This window comes from Sciurus carolinensis, chromosome 7 (assembly GCF_902686445.1).
Source record: "Sciurus carolinensis chromosome 7, mSciCar1.2, whole genome shotgun sequence".
In the NCBI taxonomy this organism is placed as follows: domain Eukaryota; kingdom Metazoa; phylum Chordata; class Mammalia; order Rodentia; family Sciuridae; genus Sciurus; species Sciurus carolinensis.
The window spans coordinates 92456584-92477299 of NC_062219.1; positions in this window are offsets into that span (position 1 = coordinate 92456584).

The following is a 20716-nucleotide window of genomic DNA, read 5'->3' on the forward strand; positions in this document are numbered from 1 at the left end:
CTGTTCTCCTTTCATCCTTTTACCAATAAATGGCATTTGCTGGTAAATAGATACATATTATTTTTTAAATTACACAGATGAAGAAAAGGCTAAATCAAGCTGTGTCATAAATGTCCCAATTTTGAAATAGAATTTAGTAGAAGAAACAGTAACCCTCATTAATGTGGAAGAAAAAGACATTTGCTAAAAATATTTTGGGGCAGATTTGGTGGTAGCAATTGACTCTAATTAATGGGAGGATTTGTCAGATGCAAAGTTTGGAGCATGTGAAGCAAGAGTGTAAGATGAACAAATATGTGAAATGATACAAGAGCCATCAGAAATCCAACTGGGCCACAGTGTTTAGAATGGTACATTTTAAAATGAAACTCTTAAATATTGAAGTTGGAGTCCTATAGGTAGATTAATAAGAATATGGAATCATGATACTCTTCTGAACTAAGGGGGACTATGATTAGAAATGCATTTATATAGGAATTCATATTGAAGACATATTTATCATTGATACTACAAAAGCTCTGAAGTTACTGATTGCAGTGTTCTATCTGGACATTTTAAAAGTATGTTCTAGGAATCTATGTAAGAAGGAAATGGAGAATATCAGGCCAAGTGAAATATGCCAAACTCAGAAACTCAAAAGTTGAGTGTTTTCTCTCATATGTGGAAGCTAGAGTAAAATAAAGAAAAGGGAGATGGAAGGATAGGATAATATTAAAAAAATCAATTATAAATTAACAGAAAAGCAAGTCTGGCAGAGGAAGGAGCATAGGAAACGTGAGAGAGGATGGGAAGGAAAAGGGGGCTCATGAACTGAAATCGATTTTCATGCATATATGAATTTGTCAGGATAAGCCCAACTACTATTTATAACTATAAAACTCTAATTTTTTTTAAATGAGGTAAATCAAGGGATGTGTGATAGATGTTTTCAAAGAAACAGTCAAAGTCCTTGAAGAAAAAAACTGGAAGACAAATGCAATGCTTTATTCTTTATTGGGATATTAAAATAACTTTGCTGAATCAGATAACCACAAAGGAAAGATTATCATTTGGGTTGTGATTTGAGAGATGGATTGTAGTCAGGTGAGGTCTTCCAGTAAGAATTTGCAGTTCTAGCACTGGGACTTGGTAGAGTATTCATACTTAAAATGAGAATCTGTGATCCATTCATGGAAGTGATATTAAAGGCTACTGAAATGGGTGAGATCATTGATAGAAGGTACGTAGATAAAGAAAGGGATGCCAAGAGTAGAACTTATGTAGGATTGCATGAATAAAGATTTACGTGAAGGGAATATAAAAAGATAAGTGATAAAATTAGTTGATAAATTACAAGGTCAGAGCCCATGAATCATTCAAAGTTGTAAAAGATTCCAGTTAAAAATAAAGGAGAGCTCCCAAATATTCCCTATTATACTCCATTCCCCAGTGGATTTTCAGACTTCACACTGAGAGTTTTGGGGTACTATCACAGAAAAACATCTTGTGTACACCTAATATTTGCAAACAATTGCATTTAATGGGAAAATCAATCTGAGCTTAATTTCAGGAACAGAACTCAGAATCTGTATACTGCTGCAGTGGATTCTGGGACTGTAAGTTCCTCACTTCCATCTGTGCCTCCACAGCGACTTTTCTCACACAGAACACCAACAGCTGATGGTATTTCCAGATGGCATGGGCTACCTGAACCAACCTCTCACCTTTATTTGCTGCCAGAGTTGCAAAGGGAACCAAGTGGATGGCATCTTCTCCAAAACAGTGGAGATAGGATTTTAAAAATACCAAGGACAAGAAAGAAAAAGCTTACAGGAGGAACTAATGAAGTCCTTCCTTAAAGGAACTTCAGTGTCTGGGGGTGAAATTCATCCAGAAATATGTGCTTCTGGCCACAGTAGTTGAAATGGTTTCATGCCGAAAGATGTGGGTCAAAGAGCATGCAACCATCTTCAAGCACAAATAGATATAAACCATTTCTCCAGTAGGACAAGAATGGGGCAGTGAACAGTGAAGCCATATGGACAAAGGCTTATAGTTTCATATTAACATGGAATCATCAGACTGGTAACAGCTACTGAGATGACATTCAGGAATTGATAATCCTGGATAATATAAGAAACTTCATCACCAAAGTGCTAAAAACACCTGGTTATGAATTTAATCCTTGTAAACTGCCTAAGATTCCTAGCATAACTGCTGTAGCTCTATAGAACACAATGACTTTGTCATCTGAACGGAGTCCTCATTTCTCCTGCTTCTTTAGAGCACGGACCCCATGTAGTTACCATGAGCTGAGGAGAGAGGGAGAACCATTCCTTAGATAGACTTTAGGACAATTCTTGTTGCTTATGTTGTAGTAAATGATAATCCACAGTGAATTTTTTGTGAGCTTCAGTGGACACAGCTAAATATTACATTAATAATTGGAGTGCATTAAAATACCTATGCCAATAGCTGAGAAAGTATCTGAATTAGATGTTCTTTATGGGGGTGTTTCTCACTCTGATCTTAGATTTCTTTTCTGTGTACAATTAATCATTTAGTAAAACAAGATCCACATTGTAAGTTCTAAGATATCATTGAAATATTCCTTTCTGAAAAGTACGATGATTCTTTCTATAAAGTTCACTTCTGTGGATAAGAAGAAACATTTTATGTGTGTGGAATGGACGATCAAACCTTGGGCCTCATGCATGCTAGGAAAATGCTTTGCCATTGAGCTACATTCCCAGGCCCAAGAAACTTTTCTGACAATTAGAGTCCTTAAAAATCACTGACTCTACTAATGCTCATTGCAAATATAGCCTTTGGTCTTACAAGTGACAACATTAGGCTAATGTAACATGGTGTGCCTATGGTCCTTAGATATACTCTCTACTTTACTTCATTTCAGCAAAAATTTTACCTCTCTTCCTTGTTCATATACATTTGTGTCACTGGAAATAAATAAGTGAAAACCATCTCTTCCCAATATAAATATTATCTCATATTTTCCAAAACTGAAAATATTCCCCATCTAACATCAATAGCTTATTAATATTCTTGCATTAATGAAAAAAAGTTTTAGGACTCAGATAAGTTTAGTACATACATACATACAGGTTTGCACTGTAGTCCTGACATTTCAAAAGGGAGTCAGAGGCAAAACTGCCAAATCAATGATGATGCTGAGATGAGTCCTATTGATGTGCAAGGACACAGAAGAGGTTTGTCCACAGTGGTGCTGGACAACCTGGGATCCCTGAATCCCATTTTCTAATTGGGCTTATTGAGTTGAATCATTGTTACATATCTATTGATTCAGACAAGATCAATAGGTTAAAAAATAAAACTACATAATTTATGTAAAAAGTACAAGAACACACAGTTTCCCAACCATCACACAAAACAAAACCTTAAAATTCTGCTTCTTAACTCTGTTCCTCCATTTACCAAACATTTATTTTTTTAAATATTTTCCTTAATATTTGGAAAAAGCCAGTTACACTATAGATGAAGAATACTTTTTCTTAGAGGTTTTATATAGTTTAATATAATATATCCAATAGTAAAAACTAAATCCTACAAAAAAGCCCACCAAATTTATTTGAATAATTTGAGCATAATTAAATAAGTGTACCCAACCAAACCAATTAAAAATATACCAAAAAATAGTAATAGAAATATATTCAAGGTAGATAGCTGACCTTAAAGATTTTTGGTTTATCTCATATTGTGGAGTTAATTCTAGGAGAAGTCAAACCAGTACAAATTTAACTCTTCTGGGCAATGGAATGAACAAAAATGATGCCTGACAGTTCTCTGATGAAATTGTTAGACATCTTGTATGCATACTCCACTCTTCTTTCCCTTATTTAGTCACTAAGGAGGTCATAGTTTGAAAAAGACAGCATTCCCCAAATGGAATAAGTCTATATCCCATACTTACAGCTTGGAGGAAAGGTACCCAGGAAATACACTTAACCACCAAAATTTACATCAGATTTTTCCATGAGTGATGAAGAAACCTGAATTTAACAACTAAGATGTTAAAACTGCATTTAAGCATCAAGTGTTATGATTCTTACAAATGAGAGATTTAAAAAGAAGTCAAGATATTATAGGACTTGGGATGGAACTCAGAGATAGAACATTTGCCCCAAAAATATGAGGATCTAGTATATCCAATACCACTAAAAAAAAAAAAAAAAAAAAAAAGACAAAAAATAAATTGTAGGAAGATAAAACCAAAGACAGATGACCATTTCAAAATATTGTCTTATAAACATAAGGGGAAAATCCTCTAAAAAAAATGAAGAAAATGTATGAAGTCAATGACACTTAACCTTAAGAATTTATTATGAGTCCGTGCCAAATGGGGAAAGATTTACAATTAAGTCATTATTAAAGATCAACAAAGTATAAATTTTGTAAGTTCTTTATAAATTTTGGAGATTAGTGCTTGACCTGAAGTGTGTGGAAAAGATTTTCTCCCACTCTGTAGTCTCTCTTTTTACATTATTGATTGTATCATTTGATGAGAAAAAGCTTTTTAGTTTGAATCCATTTCATTTATTGATTCTTACTTTGATTTTTTGCACTCTGGGAGTCTTGTAAGGAAGTCTGATTCTAAGCCTACTTGATGAAGATTCGGGCCTACTTTTTCTTCAGGGTCTCTGATCTAATTCCTAGATCCTTGATACATTTTGAGTTGAGTTTTGTGCAGATATTTGTGTCTTCTGTATCATTGATCTACCTGTCCATTTTGGTGGCAATACCACACTTTTTTTGTTATTATTGCTCTGTAATATAGTTTAAGGCCTGGTATTGTGATGCCTCCTGCTTCACTCTTCCTGCTTAGGATTGCTTTGGCTATTCAATGTCTCTTATTCTTCCAGATGAATTTCATGATCACTTTCTCTATTTCTATGAGGAATGTGATTGGGATTTTAATTGGAATTGCATTGAATCTGTACAGTGCCTTTGGTAGTATGACCATTTGACAATATTAAAAAAAAAATCTATAAGGGTCAAGCACTTGTGTGTGTGTGTGTGTATGTGTGTGTGTGTGTGTGCGTGCAAGTGCACATGCGTGTCCAATTGCTCATGTGTGCGCAAGAGGAGGAGGTTGGTTGGGGAACAGAAAGAAAATTCAGTAATAGAATATTCTTTGCAAAGTGAATAACTGAATTTAGAGGCACTTTTGAATGAAAAAAGTCTTAAGAGACTTAGATTAAACATAGCAGAGAGAAGAGATTGGAAAGAAAATTAGAAATACATAAAAGAAGACAATAAAGAAATTGAGAATTAAACTATATAGAATGTTGGTTATTAAGGATATGCCAATATCTTTTTTAATAATTGGGGATTTTGTATTTTGGAAAATTCATTTAAATTCACTAGGTGTCACTTCTTTTTCTGTTAAATGAAGAATGAGCTAATATAAAAGTCCATGTCCTCACCTTTCTAATATTCTATAACTTAAATTGACTCATGAAGCTTTTCAACACACACACACACACACACACACACACACACAATTTGTAACGAAGAATTTGTACTTGACAAGGTAAAACAGTTCTTGAAAGCTTGTATTATTTTTCTCAGTAAGTTTCCACACATTATAATATATAAATCTCCAGCTAGAAAATAGGTATTACTTTAGGCTTTGTCATGGGCTCTTCTGAGTAATTACATTTCAGCACCTGTCATGAGAGAAAGCAAAAAGTTAAGATTGAGATTTCATTTTGACAATTTGAAAATAAATATTTTAATCTTTCACCCTTGATTTTCCATAGGAAGAGTATAACACTATTGTATTTCCTTGATAAAATGGGAAAGCACAAGGAATGGCATTACAGAAGACCTATGATCAAAAGATTGACATTGTAACTTTTCTGATTTAGAAAGATTTAAATGTTTCATTGTAATTCATATTTAGAGATGGCAGTGTTGATGCTATTTCTAGACCTGAGAATGAGAAGAAGTAATAGAATAAGCAAAGTCACTTTCACTCCTGAGGTATTACCATTTTGGCCCCAAATAAACTTCCAAATCTAAAAACTATACTGCTATTGTCTTAGTCTGGGTTCCCCAGATACAGGCCCATAGACAATGATTCTACTAGAATTAGTTTATTTGAAGGATAAAGGATAAATCCATGAGGTATGGGAAAATGAGACCAGTAAGGAACTCATGTAGATGAATTATAAATTATCAAGTCAATCAGACTGAGGGTAGTTGAATGTTAACCCTCCTGGGAAATATCCACCAGAGTCATGCCACTGACTGGCAAGTGGATAGGAATAGTTAACAAAGTACCTAAAGAAAGTACTTTGTTAGGCTGATTCTGAGCATTCCTTCTTTCCTGGTGTTTCTCTCTGCTGTAGAAAGTGATTTCAGCAGCAGACAGTATTCTCAGATAAAGAAATGCAGTAGGTGTGGCTATGGTATGAGGTTATCATGAACTGATTTTATAAGGTCAAGGGAACCATCAGGGAAAAGGATACGATTTGAATCACCTATCTGCCCAAGGAGATTATGGGTAAGGCTGTTTATTTGTAGAATATAGCATCAAGTACTTAAAATCTATTTGTTGAATAGAGTATTAAGTTGATAAATGAGATGTGAAAATCAGAAAGATGTTGAGGAAAAGTAGAGGGGAAATGAAGTATGTCATTGTAAACTTCTCAACTCTGTGATATGATCCAATACTTTTGAAGCAAATTTTCATAGCATACCATTAAAAACATATTAAAATATTAAATATGTCAAATGTCACTCTGCTGTATAACCACTTTGTTAACCATTCCTTCATCAGAACAATCATTTCTAAATATAATCAAAAATGGAAACTTATTGTTCCACTATAGAGCCCTGCAGGTTTTATTTGTTTATAGCATTTTAGAAAGGAAAAAAATGTATCTTTACTTTTTAAGCATGAAATAGATGTATTTAGTTACAACTAAGTCAGTACAGAAAATTAAACTCTATATTTCACTATAATTCTGCAGAGATTTCAATTGATGTATCCCATATGTACATCAATGTTCCCAAGTTCTCCCTCTTGGGAACCCCATTAGCAGCTCCATGTGATGCCTAAGATCCTGCCTCGCTTTTGCTGCATGCTGTTCTATCAGCATGTACCAGAATAATTGCTGTTAGAACACTCGAAACTTTTTTTTTTTTTTTTTAAACATTTGGATAAGCAGCTCAGCTGTGTTGTTTAGAAAGAACACTAACAGGTGGTTTTTATGCTCTCCTGCACTTTCTGTCACAAGTCCTTCAGGATGTAGGATACCACTGAGAAAGGTAGGGAAGTAATCTGTGCAAATGTGCTTTATGGTTCCCATCTGAAGTAACAGGTGCTTCAAAATTAAGATGTAGGTATCACAGAAGGAACAAAGAGACAACGAACTATGTAGGGACTAACATAAAATGGATATGTTCTTATGGGTTTGAATGACACACAGAAAAATCAGAGCCCCATAGGATCACTGGCAGATATTGGATCAGACACAACTATAGATATTTCAATAAATATGTAGAAAACTGAGATGAAGAGATGGAGATTTTAAACTTTTAATAAGCAAAAATCATAAAAAAAGGGAAAATATTTAGTTTTCTTAAAAAACTGGCCTGTCTTCTTTCTTCCATAGGATATGTCCCATGTAATACTGGGTTGTGGAGTTGGCACATTTATTAAATTGAAAATCTTTCTGATAATAACCTCAGTGTGACACATCACTAAAGCCCAGAGAAAACTACACCATCAAGAGCCCATGTACAAACATGTATTATCTGCAGTGAGAGGAAAGTTTGTCCTTTCACATGTTTCCAAAAAGTATTTGAGATATAAGTTAGTAAGCTTGTGCTACTGTGGCAAACACCTGAGAAAAACAACATAAAGGGAAAAGATTTATTTTGCCTCATGATTTCAGAGGTTTTAGTCCATACTTGGATGGCTCCAAAGCAGAACATCATGGCAGATGAGCATGTGTTAGAAATAAACGGCTCACCTCATGGCAGCAAGGAAGAGGGTGTGTGTATGTGTGTGTATGTGTGTGGGGGGGGGGGGGGGGGGGGGGGGATGGGGGGAGAGAGAGAGAGAGAGAGAAAGAGGAGAGAGAGAGAGGGATAGGGAGAGAGAGAGAGAGAGAGAGAGAGAGAGAGGAGAGAGAGAGAGAGAGAGAGAGAAAAGGGATAGGACAAGAAATGCCTTCATCCTTCCAGGATATGCCCCTAGTGACCTACTTCCTCCCTCAGTCAGATCCCACCTCCCACAACCCCCACTGCCTCCGAGTAGTACATTCAGATATCAATGAACTCATCCTCTGATGAGATCATAGCCATCGTGATACAACCACTTCCCGAAACACCCACCTCTGAGTGTTGCCACATTGAAGATCAAACCTTCCACACATGAACTTTTGAGGAACATTCCCCAGGTCCAAACCATAACAAGGTATTTTCTCAGTGGCAGGTAGTTATTTTCTCTATTTCATATTTTATTCATTTACTCAAAAATTTATTATCGAGCACCAAGAATGAAAGCATTGTAGCATTATGTTATTTTGGAATTAATATAAGGAGTTTATGAAAAAAAGAATACAATCATAATAGCTAGCTTTAATTTAAGTTTAAATTGTGACTAATGTTTCAAAGGACAGGCTTACAGTGAATGAAAATTTTCATAGTTAGTTTCATAATTGTCACCAAATTTCTTTTTGATTGCTTTATTTTTGAGGATGAAAATTGGATAGTAGTGAGAGCCAAATTTAGGTTCCAGTTCATCTTTTTGACTCCAGCCTATCTTCACAAGATCTAGCTTGAGTTTGTCTTCCTCACTTCAGTCTTCTGTTTCTGACAGTCATCTTAAATCCTGCTGACCCAGAATCAGTTGTAGACCAAGGGTTTTATACAAACTACTTATCTCATTAGTGTGGTAGCAAATCACTCACAAAATTAATTCATACCACAAGTAGTTATGTATTTTAATCATATTCTTGATAATATTGTGGGGTCCCTCCAATAAATGAATTGTGTAATGTCAATCCCTACACAATAACTCAACATCACTACTAATCGTTACACATTTCTAATCAACTCCTAATAGATATGGTTGGGTGTCCTCAATATAAATTTTAAGAGGTTAGACAAAAATTGAAGCTCAGGGCCAAATTATCAGTGGAATTCTACTATTTACTTATCCACAGAAAGATGGTAAAACACTGTAGTAGTGGTAAACTGTAAATAGAGGTGTCTTTAAAAGAAATGAGTCTTACCTTTGAATAAATTCAATCTCAGGTAAGTGTCAAGGTGACTACCTAGACCCAACCCTAGTTGACCTCCAGTAAAGAAAGTAAATCTGGAGAAATATGGGAGATGCCATACATATCTTCAAATAATCTTACAGTTTCTGAACTTGTGTTTTTTATATCAACTTTTCTTGACTTTTCTATTATACATTTTATTTTTCTCAAAAATGCCTTGATCATCCCAAGACTATTTATCATATGTAATACAGAATAAACATTTTGATTGGCTATTCTGTTATGATTATTACTGGAATTCCATTGTATAGGTTAGCTTGTAGATCAAGTGTACCTGTGTTGTGGATACCACCAACTTTATGAGATGATATATATCTACAAAACTGGATCTTTATGTTTTTCAAAATATATTTTATATTTTTATATTAAATATATTGTGCATATTTTGTAGAATATCACTATAGATTTTGCCATTGTGAAGGAAATGTTATTACATTATTTTATTATATTTTACATTTTATTATATTTCACAATTTAATGTTTTCTACTCATATAGGCTTTTTGTATCTGAATCTGAAAAAAAAAAAACTGTCAATTTCTTGTCTTCAATAGGATCATAAAGACCAAAATCATTCTAGGGTTGAATGAGGGAAAGGTTCTTTCTTACAGGTCAGGAATAGGTAGGGCCCCACTAAAAAATGATTCACCTTCATAAAAATGGAAACACTTGTCTGGGAGTTTTGGGTTTATGGAGGCAAAAGAAACTAATTACAGGATTCACTTAGGAAAATAAAGCATCTATATGTGGATAATATCTCACTTTTCACTTTTCAGATCCTATCTGGTCTAAGCACTATAGTTCAAATGAAAATTAATCACAAGATTTCAAGAAGAAATGAACTTACTTTACAAGACAGGAACCATGTACAGTGTGCTGTTCTACTGCATTATGTTGTTAAAAGTAAATCACAAAGCTCCCCAAAATTGGTTAAGTAGAGCCCCTTTTATGTTGGGAAGAGTTGCAACATTATATAGCAAAGGGAATTATTTATAGATTTTTGCAACTGACTTATGAGAGGGAGAGAGAGAATAATCAAAAGGTACATGTGAATACTTGCTCAACAGTAGATGTGTGGTCTAACTTAAAAAAAATTGGTTTTGATGTCATTTTCTAAATAGATGATTTATTCTGACCTCTGTATTCACTAGTACACTTACTTCACCTCTGCATTATAAAAATGTCAAATTACCCAAGATATGACATTATTAATGTTGATCTGTCCATTGTTTAATTCTGTACTTAGGAAAGAAATAGGCAATAGTTATGAACTCTCCTCATAACTATTAAGTTTAGCCTGAAAAGAAACTAGCTATCTGATTCTACCTGTGGCATGACAATGTTTAAAAGAGTTTGATTTTTATTCTTGTAAGATTGAAAAATGACAAGATGACCACCATCGTGTTTTATTACTAGAGTAAATTATGACTAATATGAAACACAGAAATTTAAGTTCTGAACTTGTCCATCAAAATTCATAAAATTTATTATAATTTATAAAATTTATATATTATAATTTATAAAATTTATATATTATAATTTATAAAATTTAATAGAAAAGAATATATGCAATTCCTTTAAGGCATAGATTTCACATTTATATGAATGTTACTTTCTTCACCATGGCATGCATTTCAAAAATATATATTTGGGAGACAAATGCCTGACTTTATGTATTGCTATCATCTTGAACATACTGCCAGAGAGAGTAGAGCTAAGATTTACGTACAATTATAGTTGCTTAAAATCACAAATTTCTAATATACTTAATCTCAGTCTAAACCCATTTTCTTATACAAACTAACATATTTTATTTGTATATTATTGAACTTAGTTTTTATTTTAGATATAGTTTATTATATCTGAAGATTGTGAATTATATCTGAAGTTTGTGGATGAACTGAAATATCAAATGAAAATAATTGCACATTTTTCTGTCATAATTTTTAAGTTTACAAATAAGGTATACTTATTATAGAAACATTTGTAGACACAATGAGGCAAATTATATATTTTCAAAGAGAAATTGTCCCAGATTTATATTTTAAGTATGAATTGCCTTAGGCAAGGTCTTAACCCCAATTACTTCAATTAGGTGTTTCATAGATTTCATTATACTCAATTAATATTTATTGAATTTTTTCTGTATTCATAAGACTTTTATGAAAGTTATAAAAACTCACAGACACAGTGAACTCATAGCTAGGTCCCTGAAAGTTGTTTGAAAGACAGCTACTCAAAATATTTTAGTGACCAATCAATATTTTACAGTTCAAATTGATAAACTAGAAATGTATAAATTATTTTAGACATTTGGTTTTAGTGCATTACTGTTTGAACATTACTATGAAATTTTTTGAGGAGATAGATATTTTTCTTCTGATATAAGTGTTACAAAATTTAAACATGTATTGAAAAATGGCATGGTTCCTCTTAATATGTACAATTTATCAACCAACAATAAATCCAAGAAATATTCCTCACCAAAAAGAAATTTGAAATTTTTAAACTACTGGTTATTCTTAAACATATCCTGACCCTACCCCCATAAATCATATTGTCTACTCTCAAGATTCAGTAGTATTCAAGTTCTCTGTCCCTCTGTTTTCACATGTCTTCTGGCCATGTCACGACCCTGCCTAAGCCCATCAATGTTTCTCCAGCAGAAAGCTGAGAGATTTATTTTAGGGAAAGAAAGGGTGTTCTCAAAAAAACAAGCTATAACTTTGTCAACAATTAGGTATGGTGATTTCCATGAAGTTTTGTTGCTTTTATAAGTGAATTATATCGTCTGCACCATTAGCTGAAAATAAGTGGTAAGACCATAGGAAGAAGCAGGAGAAGCTATTTTTATAAGAGAACACTAATGTGCTGGTTATAAAAATTTCTCTCATTTTCCACTAAGACCCTTTTCAAAATCTCTGTGCCCATGTCCAACCCAAGACACTGCCCTGCATTTAGCTGCCATATCTAAATAGTGTGGGATACTATGTACAACAAATTATGACTGTAGGTCAATTTCCTTATCTTTCACAAATTTGCCAGTTTCAAAGTTTCAAATAATAGTGATAAGACGTGTTTTTCTTAACTCTTTTTTTTTTATTTTTTTGGTACTAGGGATTGAACCTAGGGGTCTCAAACAATGAGCCACCTCCCCAGCCCTTTTTTATATTTTATTTAGAGATACAGTATCACTAAGTTGCTTAGAGTCTTGCTAAATTGCTGAGGCTGGCTTTGAACTTGTGATCCTCCTGCCTCAACCTCCTGATCCACTGGGATTACAGGTGTGTGCTACCACATCTGGCTGAGAAGGCATATCTTACCTTGTTTCTCAGTTCCAGTTTGTGTAGTTTCAGATACAATCTCACAATTGCATTTTTCAAAAGCTGTGTCTTTTTGGGAAGAGGTGGGTGCTTTAATCATGATAACCTGCCAAGTGGCCCATGATGTCAACATGTTGTCCCTGGGGATGATAAACTTAATTACTGGTCTCTCAACTGTAAAGTTACTATTTTCCTTTTCAATATTATGTTCTTTAAAAAGAATCACTAAGTTGACTCAAATTTCAGCAGAGAGGAATTAATCTTTTTTTTTTTTTTAAGTAAGCAGCAATGAAGTTTTATTAATTATAGCAACATGTAATAATACATGTACTATGCATGTATTATAGCTTTACATGGGAGCCTTGGAACTTATTTTATCTTTTTTTTTTTTTTTTTTTTTTTTTTTTACGTTTACATAGGGTAATGATGTTTATTTTATTTTTCCCCTCCCCCCACCCCTCCCACCCCTCTTTTCCCTCTACACAGTCCTTCTTTCCTTCATTCTTACCGCTCTCCTTAGCCTAACTCTAAACCTAACCCTAAACCTAATGCTAGCCCCTCCCACCCCCCATTATATGTCCTCATCCGCTTATCAGCGAGATCATTCGTCCTTTAGTTTTTTGAGATTGGCTTATCTCACTTAGCATGATATTCTCCAATTTTGACCATTTGCCTACAAATGCCATAATTTTATCATTCTTCATTGCGGAGTAATATTCCATTGTATAAATATGCCACAGTTTCTTTATCCATTCATCAACTGAAGGGCATCTAGGTGGTTCCACAATCTGGCTATGGTGAATTGAGCAGCAATGAACATTGATGTGGCTGTATCTCTGTAGTATGCTGGAATTAATCTTTATATCAGATAGATCGCATAAATTTTCACCCCAATTTTAGCTTTCTTCAATGAATCTCACTTATAGCAACTACTAGTGACTTTCCAATGGTGATATTTCTATTCCATATACTTGATTGTGTATTTAAAATTTGCATATTTTGACAAAGTTCTTTTCCTTTTCATTATTTAATAATATATCAAAATTCACAAATTTATAGATTTTATTCTAGTCTTTGAGTTATAATTCAGTGCTATTTATTATATAACATTCCAAAGTTGGCTATTGAGTGTTCTTACAAGTTTACTCCAATGTTTATTGTATTATTTGAGCAATTTCTTAGTTTATTTAACTCCAAGTTACTCCAGGCTTGTCTTGTGTTTTCCCTGTCCTGACCTTGTGACAAGTATTACTCTAAAAAATTCTGGATCCTCTGTTGGAGAATAGTATTAGAAACCAGGGCCTGAGTGCCTTCTGTACTAGAAATAGTTTAAATGTCACTCTTCCAGAACTCTCAGTAGTTGCTGAGAGTCTGCTTTGTGTACTCAAAACTGCTGTTGAGCTTGGTGGACCTGGTAGCCCAGGCCTGTAACTCCTGGAGGCCGAGGCAGGAGGCTCACAAGTTCAAAGGCAGACTGAGATATTTATCAAGGACCTAAGCAAGTTAGTAAGACACTGTCACAAAACAAAGATGAAACACAGACTGAGGAAGTGGTTCAGTGGTTAAATTGGTGCAAAAAAAAAAAAAAAAAAAAAGAAAGAAAAAAGCGAGAGAAAGAAAAAGAAAATGCATGTTTACAAAAATAGCTGCTATTAAGTCCCACTTGTAAAGTTTTATTTCAGTTATTGTACTTTTCAGCAAGGAAATTTCTGTTGTTTTGTATATGATTATATGATTTTTGTCTATTTATTGATAATATGTGTCTAATGAGATGTGATTGTCATACATTTTTTTAGTTCTTTCAATGGTTTTTTTCTGTTCCTCGGGCATATTTATAAGATGCTGATTTATTCCTTGTCTGCTCAATCTCATACCAAGGGCCCTCACAGACAATTCCTATTGATTACTGATTTTCTTTGGTATAGGCCACAATTTCACTTTCGTTTGCAATTGGACATTTTATTTACATGTTCATTTATTTATGTATTTATTGAGATGAGGTCTGTTTAGAATATTTATAATATTTATAAATAATTTTATTTATTTATGTATGTATTGAAATGAGATATTGCTATGCTGCCCACATTCTTCTTGAATTTGTGGACTCAGTGATCTTCCCACCTCAGCCTGTCAAGTGCTGGGGCTATGATGTGCACCACCACACCCAGCTTGAAACCACACATTTTAGAAAATGTACTCAGCAATTGTGAAATCAGATGTTCCAATGATTGTTCCTGCTAGTTTTGTTATTTCTATTATTTCTGCTTATTGAGTTTTCTGGTGTGCACTTCCTGCTGTGTGTAGTCATTGATGTCTCCAATGTTTATGGTTGTTTTATTTTGTTATTAACATGTTTGTTTTTTAATGCTCACTTTCCATAGATTACAGTGGATTGGCCTCAGTTGTCAGCCAATGATTTCCTTAATTTCTTTAAGCCAGTGGAGTCTTCTGCTCTTATGAGAGAACTTGTGTGTGTGTGTGTGTGTGAGATTCTGCCATCAGCTTCACTCACTGATTGTATAGTACCTCCAGAGGTGAATAACTGCAGTCCTGCCCAGCATTTCCTGAGGGTGTGTGCAGCTTTCTGGATCAACAGCAAAACCTCCTTATATTTCATTTTTCCAGACGTTAGCCTTAGTTTTGGGGTATGCTCTTGTTTATCTTTGCTGGTATCACAGCTTCAGGATGCTTTATGTCAGATAATTGCAACTGATTGTTTTCAATGCCTGAGGATAGGGCTTTTCTTACTGCTCTGAGCTAAATAACAGGAATAACTGGAAATTTTGCATTAAGAATTTCATGTTGGGTCAAACAGCGACAGTACACTGGTGCTGGGGATTTCACAGAGCTTCCAGTAGGTCTGGTCTTTCTGACAGTGGGGAGGCTGTTGGTTTTTGAGGTCACTATACCATGTAGACTGACAGTGGGAGTTAGGAATATTTCTAAATGAAAATGTCACTAACACTTTTTTTGTTTGTTAAAATATTTTGTTAATTTCCAGAGTTCATTATTTATAAAATACAAATTAACAAATCCAAAATAAAAATATTATATTTTAGGTGGAAATAATTGAGATTTGGTGATTTGAAATATGTTCCAATTAAAAAGTGCAGTCATTTACTTCTTTTTTCCAAACTTGAAAAAATAATAGCATTTCTAGATTTCGTCTAGAAGTCAATCCAAGTACATCTTGATGCACTTTGATGATAATATAGACTTTTTTTAACAATCATATTAGGTTTAAATGGTGCAAAACTTAAAGTCATGGGACACTGGCAAATAATGTTTTCAGAATAATTCTCAGTTTGAATTAGAATTTGTTTTCTTATTAATATAATCAATGTATATCACCCATAATTCTTATGACTATCTTACTTAATACTTCAGAAGAATTCTCAGAGCAACATATAATAGATAAGAAAATTTTACTCTTATACCTCTTGAAATATTTAAATTATTTAATATAAGCAACATATTTGGGAAATTACACTTAATCCCTACTTAATTCATTTCTTTCTTCATATTCCAAGTAATACCATCAATCCAAGGAACATAGGATTGAAAAGATGAACAGAATCTTTAACTTTATGGAACGTCCTATTGGATGGTAGAAAGGGATTAAACAAACTAGTTTTCATAGCACAACACAGGGTCAATCAGAATCACTAACACCATCAGAACACTGAAAAACATGTTTGCAAATGCAAATGCAACTCCTCTGTAAGGCAAATGCAACTCCTCTGTAAACAGCACCATATTTCTTCTTTGTGCATCTCAAATCAACAATAGGACTTAGTGTTTCATAATAGGGATGTATGCCAGGAGCAGAATCTTCCCTTCCAGTTCCTCATCCTTCACTAGTCCCCTAGAGATCTCATTTCAGACAATGGTTTCTGAGACATAAATAATAATTTTGATGACGATTTAAAGAAGTACTCACAGATATTAGTGAAAATATTAAAATGAAATTGACCAGAAAAAAATTTTAAGTAGTCTTTCATTTTTCTGAAACAGATGAACAGATCTAACTTAATTGTAATCCTTACAGACTGGGATTGATGGACTGTAGCAAATTTCAGTAATTAAAAAAATTATATATACATATCTGTAAAATACCTTCTAGAAATTTTGGTGAATCATTGAACTTACATCAAAACACTTCAGAGAAGAAAGCTAAATTATATTTTATTTGAACTATGACACACTGTGAGAACGGAAAGAAAATATACATATACTATACATACATATATATATATATGTTACATATCTATATATGTCTGTGGATTTATATATGTTTACATGCAGCTATATGTTCATATATACATATACACACATGCATGTATTCAACATGCCTAATTTACATGTAAAATACCGATGCACAAACACAAGGTACTTTGTTGGGGGGATATTTTCTGCCATAAACTTCCTAATGGTTTAGCAAGAATAGTATCATCATTTATAAAATATAAGATTGATCCTTTTAGGAGTTAGAAAGTGATGATTATTTGAAAGGATTCTGTTCCATGAATTATGAATACTACAGAATTTCAAACTCTTTTAGAATAAAACATAAGTGGAAACTAGACCCATAATGCATAGTGATCACTTAATTAGATTATAGAATATATAAGTCCATGTGACTTCAAGGCACAAGTTGAGAAAAGAGTTCTCATATTTAATCCACAAACACAGCAACTTCCGTTTTATGTTATATCTTAAGAACGGAAAGACCTTTTCTTTCTTGTCTAAGTGCTTAATAAAATAAATTTACTAATCTTTTTTTAGGTAATAGAATAGAAAGTTGTTATTTTCTTGTGTGACAGATTATTTTGGAGAATAACATTTTGAATGATATTTTAAAGAAAACATGAGAAACATTGAGGTTTACCCAGTTAGGTGAAGTGATTTCAGTGAAAACCTTTGGTGAGATTTGCAGTTTGCTGTCCCTTCCATGTCATGGCTGTCCAGGGTACAGACTACCATCAAGGACTTGGAAGCAGCCTTGCCAGCCCCATTGTAGCTATCTAACATTGCAGTAAGACAGCTTTATGACTCGAAATTGGTTAAACATATGGGAATAAAGCAACACCTCTTATGTAAAATATTTAATAAAGATTTGTAGAATTAATATATGAAAAACATTTGCGGGGCCTAATAGCTGGTGAAAGATGAATGCATGTTAGTTGACCCTCTTCCCAGGCAGTGAGAATGGGTCCTTTTCCATATTGGACATAAAATATTTTTGAATTTATTTTGTTTTTGCATAAAAAATTCCGTGGTAACATTTTTAATTTGAAAGGGAGTTATTGCACAAAATGTAATCTCCATGCATAGACAAGTAAGTAAAGGGGTCAAAGGGAGTCACAGTAAATCAGAACTAGAGAAATATAAACTACAATTCTAAGTTGTTTTTGAATAAAATTCTGGCACAATCACAAAATTAGTGCAATTGGACCATTTCCATTTTCTCTCAGTATAAACTTTATCTGAGTCAGTGCTTTTAATACAAATTAAGTCTCTTCATCATTTTCTAGATTAAATCAAAGATGACTCAAAGAGTTGACTCAGGCTTGAAAATTTTAGATCTTCTTTATACATTTCTCAACTTAATGCACTTCTTTATTCCCACCTGTTCATTTCCAGGCACAGAACTTTATGTTAACCCTTGCTTGACACTAATCTAAACCTTGCTTCTATTCTTTAGAATGTCCTGGGGAAATTATACATCTTGCACTAGAGATCCCACATGCTTCTCTCTAAAGCCATATTTGTAAAAGTTTAGAAAATAGCAATAAATAGTCCTGTAACTTTATATTTATACAGTTATATCATTTTCCCAATTTAGATATATTTTTAAACTATCAATGCACAAGTATAAATTTTATTCCTTTTCATGTTTTCCATGAGATCTGTTTCATAATTTTGTTAGACTAATCCTGTTATAATAGACTACCACACACTGGGTAATTTATAATGAACTAAAATTTATTGACTCACAGATCTGGAGGCTGAGAAGTCTAAGATCAAGACATTGACATATGGTGCAAGTCTTTTATCATAGGGAAAGGGCAAAAGAACAAAAACGGGTCCTAACTCATCCTTTTCTAAGGAACACACTCTATCAAGTGGGCAGAGTTCTCCTGATCTAATCATGTCATAAAGGCCCCAACTCTTAATTCTCTTAAAATGGCAAATACATTTCAACATGAATATTGGAGGGAATAATAAAAGCATAACAATAATTACATGCCTGACAGGCAACTCTGAAATGCACTAATAAAACATTTAGAAGTACACATTTAGGTCAAAAGGACTATATAACAATTTGAATAAATGGTGATAGATCATAATTTGAAGCAATATTTAGTTATTTGGATATGTGAAAATAGTAATGACTGCAGAATATTTGCACAATGTTGAAATAAACCCTTTAATATTTATAATCTAGTCACCTAATTATCAAATATCTTAATGTATCAAGTAATTCTACAAATCTGATAATGTATACATACATCTAAAGAGATAAATATGTAAACAAAGGTACAAAGACACAGCATTTTCATAAATAAATATGGATATGTATTTCCATCTGTACTTATATCTATCTAGTCTATTTTTGCTATTCACAACAGTTTTGTTCTATAAAGTCATAGTGAATACCGAATTAGTGAATGTTGAACCATTGCTCCTGGAAATAATTCAGTCTTTGCAACTCTCTGAGTAAAACCATTTATCAGCTGACCAGTACACCATCTGGTTTTCCATGTGCTTAGGTGTAAAAACAATTCTGATGTAGATTGCTGATTCATGAACAGTCAACTCACTACACTATTTCAGGCCTCAGTGAAGATTATCTAATGTGTGTATTTATTCAACAGAATACTTTACATAATTTTCATGCTTAGAAACATTGCACAGTGTAGCAAGACTATCCTTAAAATCCATTTAATACAACAAAATTGACCAAAACATAAATAAAAATAGAATGTGACAAACATGGCACTAATATGGCTAAAAAGACACTTTTCTTCACAGCACGAAAACTGAAATAATAAGAGAAAAGGTTTTCTTATTCAAACTCAGTGTGAAACCTTCATGGTATATCAACTCAGACTTTCTGCTGCTCTGCACTTATCTTTGAGTGACCATGAAAATGCCTTCAATATTGAACTGGGAATTATAAATAAATTATAGTAAGTATGTGAATTGTGAATATGGAGTCAATGAATAAAGTATCAAGAGAGAAAGAAGGTCAACAATTTCTCTAAAAATGGCACACCTAGTCCTTAAATCAAAAGAATATAATCTTACTTATAATAGAAAAATTGGTACATTTAGTCCCTGAGGCTGAGCTAAAGTGAGTCCTTACTTTTATCATTAAAACTCCTTTTTGACACCATCAAAGAGTCAGATGTATCAATAGTCTCTCTCTTTTGATCTTTTTCACTCCTTTCATTCCTGCATTAACTATCACGCACAATGAACAACTGACTGTATTATATCATTGAGTCTTGAGATCAAATTTATTTACGTTTATGGGGAAACTTAGTAAAATTTTGCCTGGAACTTCAGTGTTCAGATTGGACTCTGAGTTAAATCCATATTAACTACTACTTTCTATCTAATCCTAGAAGACATTATGGTCAGTGACCCACTCCTCACTGTAGAAGATGATCCATAAAGAACTTAGATTAAAAAATATTGTATTACACATGATTGACCCTCATTAGGATCATACAGAGATCACTTTAAATATAAGTTTCTGGAAAAGGAGTATTTAGTTACAAGTATGGAACATAAGTAAGGCATGAAATATGTGTTGACTTAAGAACTTAACTTCCAAAAAGTTGCAATGAGTTAATTTTTCCAATGATAGTTGATGAGAAAAGATTTTCCATCAATATCTCAGTAAAACTTCTATTTTTATGTTTGAAATTTTGTTATGAAATACTTCACAACATATTATTCTGATGTTGGACTTGTTTTTTAATTATTATATTTCAAATTAATTTTTGACAATTCCTGTTTTTTCTCTCCTTATTTTTCTATTAGAATATATGTGCTTTGTTTACATATTTCCATTA